General features: G+C 42.3%; 1 non-coding gene across 1 annotated transcript; it reads left to right on the forward strand.

Moving 5' to 3' along the window:
• Positions 1–2,872: 2,872 nt before the first annotated feature.
• Positions 2,873–2,977, forward strand: LOC117701810 (U6 spliceosomal RNA). Its single transcript, XR_004605880.1, has one exon. It is a non-coding gene; the product is annotated as a U6 spliceosomal RNA (small nuclear RNA).
• Positions 2,978–7,570: the final 4,593 nt, after the last annotated feature.

The following is a 7,570-nucleotide window of genomic DNA, read 5'->3' on the forward strand; positions in this document are numbered from 1 at the left end:
TACTGGCCAAGGAGCTGACCAAAGTGCTGAAATGCTTGGCCATCTTGACTTAGAAACAAACAAGGTCAGCATTTCCTCAAGGTATTTATTTGGTCATGGAATTGAAACCAAGTTCAGAGGACAGTTCTCAGTACCCATCTGTCTTCTCCAGCCCACACCAGTGCTAATTAATGATAAAGGTATTATCTCTCTGCTCCAAACCTACCATCGTATATTCTGTTTGTCATGAGGGAAAGGGCAGTCACCGACGACTAGATTCCTGAGATGACTCCCAGTTAGGCTTGGCTAAGAGGAGATAGGAGAGAGGCAGAAAGGCTACAGGAGGAAGAAGGCTTCACTTTCTCATTTGCTTCCTGTGGGCTTCTGTTCTGTTGTGATTCTCAGGAGTAACATGCCTTAAAAAATCTCTACTGTCGCAATGGTGGTATCTTGCTCCAACACAAAATTTCAGTTTTCACTTTTCAAGACAGTTGAAAAACTACCTGTGTGCATTGGATAGTATCCCCATTTAAAAAAATATGTTTTCCTAGGGCTCCAGAATATTCCTTTATTTGTAAATAGGGTCTTTGCAGTCAAAATAGTTATGTGTGATTTACAGGGGTCAGGAAAGGCCTCAAGTCCAGTGACTTGTGTCCTTACAGGAAGGCTGTGTGAAGGAGAGACAGAGATTGACATAACAGATTACCAGCCAAGAAATGCTAGAAATTATGAGCAACCAGAAGGGAAACACAGAAGTGATTTCCCCACAGGGCCTCCAGGAGGGTGAGACCTTGCTGACACCATGACTTCCTGTTTCTAGCTCTCAAACTGCGCAAAGATAAACTTCTGTTATTTTAAGCCATCGCACTTGTGGTCATTTGTATGGTGGCCTTAAAAAAGTGAAAATACTGTCTTATACTGGCCCATCACCACCTCAAGCAGATAGTGAGCATCCTCATTGTAGAGCAGGGATCTAAAACTCCTCTCAGGGTCTCTTCTTGGTCCTTCAGCCCAGACAAGGGCAATTGATTTTTTTTGAAAGTCTGATTTTTCAGATCTATGGGCACTCCCTGTAAACTTAGGTAAGAACTAAAATTGCTTATCTTTACTCCCCACCCCCACCTTTTCTGGTGGCTGCCACCTTTATGATACCTTGGACTTCTCTTTCATCTTTTTGTTAGCTGTTGACTTGATCATTATTTACATCAAGTTTCCTCCTTTTGGTGTCTTGTCTAGAGCCTGACTACTGTATACCTCTTTTCTGAGTCTTCACATGAATTCCCAGTGACATCATACTCTTTGTCTTTTTTCTCCACATGGATCCGTTCTTGTTTGATTTTGGTGGCATATCCTCTTCCTCCACGCTGCCTCTTAGCCTTCATGAGTCAGGCTGTAACTCCCTCTTCTCCTCTTGTCGCCTGTCTCCCACGGTCTTCTCTTTTCTTCCCCTGCATTTTCTTCTGACAACACATTCATTGCTATGCCTTTAAAAATCCAGTCATTGCATCAGCTTGGTACCCACTTCTCCCTTAGCTATGATAGATGCAAAAGCCAAACTCCGAACCCTTCTCTATACCTCACAGCAACTCCTGCTGCTTCATTTTCCTTCCTCTACTTCGTGGAAGGAAAACACACACTCCCTTTCTTCTCAGCCTATATCAGAAAGCTATTGTGCCTGTAGCTTTAAATTATAACCAGAATATGACTATTCTTCATCATGTCTACTGTCATCCCCAACAACTGTCGGATAGCTTGATGTACTAAAGCCCAGCCCCTCCTTTCATGTCTCTGTTCCTGCCTTTGTTCTTCTAGGATGCAGAGTGTAGTCAGCACTACCTGGAGTGGAGTCCAGTCACATCTCTTCTCTGCTCAGGACTCTGTAAGAGCCCAAATCCTTAGGAGAATCGCAGGCTTCACAGGATCCTTCCCCTTACTGCCTATGGGAGTTCAACATCTGCTATCCCTTTTGTTACTCTCGTCCAGCCTCACCGCTGGAACCTCTCTATTCCTCCGACACACCATGCTGGAACCTCTCTATTCCTCCGACACACCATGTGTAAGCCTCGCTGAGGGATTCTGTTCTCTCCATCCTGCTTCAGGCGTTCTTGTTCCCTTCATCCTTTCAAATGACTCTCTCCTCCTGTAAGTCTCGTCTCAGTGAGTCCTAATTGAATTATCTGATTATAGCTACATCCAGATCACTCCCTAGGTCGCATTGCTTTTATTCATTTTTTTCTTTTAACAGTACACTCACCTTCAGTAAATTACATGCTTGTGTTCACATTTTTCTTTGTTAGCATGCAAGCTCCATGAACCGGGGTATCTTTCTTGTTGCACCCCAAGTGTCTAAAGTACCCGACACAAAACCAACGTCTATAAGTATGTACCCAACGATGAAAGAATAAAGATATTCAGAGATCAACAAGAGCTCAAGAGATATGTAATACCCTTGAATTAATGTACCCCCCACCAAATGAAGACAAAGGATTAACTACTAACAAAACTGACTGAATAGTTGAATGGAAAAATAAATAACTCTAATATTTAACTTCTTAGGAAAATCAGCATTGAAATGGTTAACACATTTGGAAATTTCTTCAAAAGTAAAATGGGACTCCAAAAATCAATCTTTTTTTTGCTCAATTCTGGCATTAGACAGTGGTACAATCTTGTTTCTATTGCAAATCCAAGTATTTAATATACCATTACTTCTGTGAGTATAATACCAACCTTTAGGCCATTAACTACAGTCTAGCTAATGCTCCCATCCATCAGGGGGCTGACCCAGAGTCAGATTTTACAAAATCGCAATCCAAATAGAACAAGTAAATAATAATTTCCAAGTGACGGGTTCATTCAGCACTGTGTTGAGTGGGAGGAACTGATCACATATACGCTTTCTTGAAGCACATGTACTAAACCTGGCACGACACGGAGAAGATTAGCATAGTTCTAATGCAAGGATGGCATGCACGTGGGAGAAGCATTCCATATTTTAAAATAATTATATTTAAATAAGGAAGAATTGAGAATTGATTGCATAAAATATATAAAGAATACTTAAGGAGCTCTTAAGAGGATCAGTTTTCTCAGTAGAATTAAATTTTATAGTGTTCTGTTAAGGATTGGTTGTCTTTTAGATTCTTTATTCTTCTTTTGGATAAAGCGCCTTGTGAAATTTTAGCTGGCCTGGAACTCACTATGTAGAACAGACTTAACAGTAAACTTGCAGCAATCCTCCTGCCTCTGCCTCCTGAATGCTGGCATTATAGGCATGTGCCACCACACACAGCTAAAATATTTTGTTTTTGAAGCCAATGGAACAGCTACCAATCCTTTTAAACTTTACATAAAACCAAAATATGCAAGAGTCCCATCTGAAGAAAAGGTCATTCACACGTAGTTTACACAACAAAGTAGGAAAATGTTAAAGCTATTTGTTTTTCATATGTTTTTGCAAGTATTTGGCTCTACAGAGCACAAGAAACCTTTCCGGGATGGGCGCTGGCCCACTTGATTGACAGGTAGAGAGTCAACAAATGATCAACAGATGAGAAAGAAGCATTAGGATTTTTTTTTTTAATGTTTAGGGTTTTAAAAATTCTTGGTTTTTTTTAAAAATAACCACAAAGACAGATGTTTAAAGTTACATCACTGTTCCAGAGATGAAATGAGAAGGATGTCTTCCACATACGGACAAAAGACGACATTTGTACTGATAAAAATATGGGAACAGAAAGATGGAGGGATGGAGACAAGGCAAGATTAGACAGGGACCACAGGTACAAAAACCGCTTTCAAGAAGTGTGTTAGTGTCTGTGTGTTTAGGTAAAGTTCCAGGGCCTAGGGGCTCGTCACACTCTGCTCTTCACTGTGTTTGTGCTAGATGGTTTTATGGTAACTTGACACAGGCTGGAGTTATCTGAGAGGAGGGAACCTCTGTTTTAAAAAAAAAAAAATGCCTCCGTAAGTTTGGGCCACAGACAAGCCTGTAAGACATTTTCTTAATTAATGAGTGATGAATGAGGACCCAGGCCATTGTGCGTGGTTGCATCCCTGAGCTGGTGGTCCTGGGTAGTGTAAGAAAGCAGGCTGAGCAAACCATGAGGAGCAAGCCAGTAAGCAGCACACTCCATGGCCTCCGAATCAGCTCCTGCTTCCAGGATCCTGCCCTGACTGCGGTCCTGTCCTGACTTAGATAAGGTTGATGCAACAGCCAAATAAACCCTTTCCCTCTCCAACTTGCTTTTGCTCGTGGTGTTTCATCACAGTAATAAAAGCCCTAAGACAGTATTCTCTCCAGTAGATGTTTATATTTTATAGGAAAAAAACCGATTTTACTTGGGTCGCTGTGTTAGTACTTAACCTTTCTGGGTAAGGAAGACTATAGTTTGGATTCTGGCCAAAGCTTCACATTATGTTTTGCTATTTGACCTGGGTATCACATGGATATAAAGTCTGATTCCAACATTCCCAACCTACAGCAAATGGAGATAACTTGCTAATTTAGTTAATTGTGGGTTTGTTTTAAGTAGATTTATTATTCGTTTGGTATAACGAGGGACTGACTGACTTTCATGCTGTCTGTAGGTGTCTTCCGCTAGCTCGGGATTAGCTGAGGGTTCCCTGCTAACTGGCAAACAAGGGATGTGAGCGCAGGCTGTCCTACCCTTTATCCCTTGATGGTCCTTGTGAATTTATGATTATGAAATCAACTAATTTTTTGTTCTCATGAGTAGAATATTCAAAATGGCCATCTCTTGGAGAATGAATTTCCGAAGTGTACCTGGTTATAGAGTTATTACATATAACTGATATTCATACTTTCAGTGATGGGCTGTAAAAGAAAGAAGTCAAGGAGAATTCTGGGATTGTTTCCATTCATTCATTCATGCTCATAGTGTGTTCTCTTTTTTTAAAAAGTAGTGTATGTGTGTGGACACGCATGTACATGCATGTGCATCTTTTCTGTGTCTGTTTAAACATAAGTTATGCATGTGTAGCTGCCAGCAGATGCCAGAAGAGAAGAGGGTGTCAGATACTTGGAGACGCTGTTACAGACTGTTGTGAGCACTTGATGTGGGTGTTGGGGACTGAATTCAGGTCCCCTGGAGAACGACAAGTGTCTTTGAGACTGGAAGGACCTGTAAGTCTCATGTTGGAGATCTGTCAGAACCTGTATAAAGGTAACACTAGTGGCGTAAATTACAAACTTAATCGAATATGAGTTAATTTTATGTAGTCACTTCTCTTTCAGATTTCTGTGGGTTGAACAGTGTCTCACCTGTATGCATATTGAGATTCAAATCCCTAAAATCTACAAACAGGACCTTGTTTGGAAATAGGATCTCTGCACATGTAGTCAGTTTAAGGTAAAGCTGTTAGAGGAGGAGTGCTAGCCTATCTGGTAGCCTTATGGGAAACCTGGGCACAGACACATAGGAAGCAAGTCATAAGAGCTGTGGTGGAAAAGTGGAACCACACAGAGACAAACAAGGAATGCTGGGAACCAGGAGCACCATAAAATTTTGGAAATGCCAAGGTGGGATGCTCTGTGGGTTTCAGAGGGTGCTATGCCACTCCACCACTGTGATTGTCACCCTCCACAACTGCCAGAGCATTGGTTCATGACTTGAACTCACTTAGTGTTCTACTTGTACTAAGTAGTTATGAGGGTCAAGGGTGATGGTGCTTGTGAAATACTTAATAAATACTGTGTGCTATGCAGATGACATACTGCAAATGGCTGTCCCCACACATCTAGTGGCTGAGCGTTGATCCCTGGCCATATTGTAATATCAGTGTCATTCTACCTGAAGAAACATTTGAGGAAAAGAGGTCTGCTTGGCTCTACTTACCTTGAGAGAACATATGTGGGAGAGGGATCTTTGAAAGAATTAGAACCGAAAGCATCTTAAGCAGATGAAGCCATATCCAGGAAGTGAATAGTCCACTCATTATATCTTTGTTATTTTGTTATAATTTTTCTTTGCTTTGTTTTTCTATCCAATAAGCAGGGTGTCCCTCAAAACCTTCATCTCTTGGAAGCCCTTAGGACTGTTCTTATTTGGTGACAGCTATAATGTATCGCCCACTTTCAGCATGCAAGGTCTTCCTCCATCTAGCAGAGGAAGGCAATGAGCCCATTCCCCTGCCTCACCAAACACTGTGATGTATTTTGGGGAACTATGATTACAATGGGGTCCTACTTGAGAGTGGCTGTCTAGGTCACAGGCTATATCCCTCCTTCTCTCTGGTCTCCTTGCCCACCCTTCCCCACTGCCATTCAGCTTCCTCACAGGGAATACCGACCTCAGGCATTAGAGAATTTATACCAGAAAGAATGTCACTGTGACCTGGGAAAGTGGCCTCCTTTTATCTGACAGACTTTGAGCAATAAGTTTCTGAACTGTTTCTGAATTGAAATCTAGACCTGTCTTTTTCAGAGAATGACAATTTCTGTATGACGACAGCCCAGGAAGGCTTTCATGATGAGTGTGTACAGCAGCTCAATGTGATCTGTGTGAAAGTCTGTCAGAAGGGAAGCAAGGCTCCCCTGCAAGGGGATGTGTTTTTGTCCCCCCCCCCCTTTTTTTCAATGCAAAAGGCAAGAGGAATTTTAATGATCCAATGCACTGGGGTCACCCTACACTGAAGGTGGAGTGGCGACACCAGGAAGCCCATTTGGTCAGTTTTTATACAGTTTAAGGGGTGGACTAGAGAACCAATGACTAGGCACAATATGATTGGCAGAACAGTGTGACTTTTAAACTGATTGGTCTTTGGGGAATGAGGTGGCAAGGACCTCCCTTGTCTGTAAGTAGCAAGGGTTGGTCCATCCTGCAAAATGTGTCTATATGCTCTGGGACTTCTCCACCCACAGGTGGGTTCCCTTCCATGTGGTCTGAGGAATGTTAATCAGCCTCTCCCTTCCTCCTCTGAATGTTAATCCAGCAAGTGTCCTCTGACTAAGAAATGTTAATTAGCCTCTCCCATGGGGGGAGAACAAGTATTCCAAAGTTCCTCTTCATTCCCCTCTTTCTCTTTGTGCATGCTTCAATCTTGAAGCTATTGGATAGTTATGCAGCTCACATCCCTGGTCCTCTGTACCTAGCTAGCTCTTGATATCTTTGTCTCAGGACCATCAACTGTACTGCACCTATGCAATCTTTAATAAAAGCAACTAAGCAGATTTAAAATGCAAGGGCCCAAAGTCAGAGGCAGGAACAAAATTATGAGGGGTTCTAACAATGTAGAAATCAAGGTAGTAAACTAAGGGGAGTTAGAAGTTAAACCAAGACTCAAACTACCTTTGGGCTTTCTCTCTCTCTCTCTCTCTCTCTCTCTCTCTCTCTCTCTCTCTCTCTCTCGGCCAGTCCCTCCCATACCTTTGCCATTGAATCTTTAACTGTCTTCCTCCCACCCCCTGGATGGTCTCCAGTATGTCCTCCTCAATTTTCTACACCCTTAGGTAACACAGAAAAAGTAGCTGTCCCTTTACACACATACACTGATGGGCCTGCTGCCGGCTTCTCTCATCTCGGGAGCACACATGTATGGGGTTTCTCACAGGACACTTCTCAACTTTGGT

This window comes from Arvicanthis niloticus, unplaced genomic scaffold, assembly GCF_011762505.2.
Source record: "Arvicanthis niloticus isolate mArvNil1 unplaced genomic scaffold, mArvNil1.pat.X pat_scaffold_234_arrow_ctg1, whole genome shotgun sequence".
Taxonomy (NCBI): domain Eukaryota; kingdom Metazoa; phylum Chordata; class Mammalia; order Rodentia; family Muridae; genus Arvicanthis; species Arvicanthis niloticus.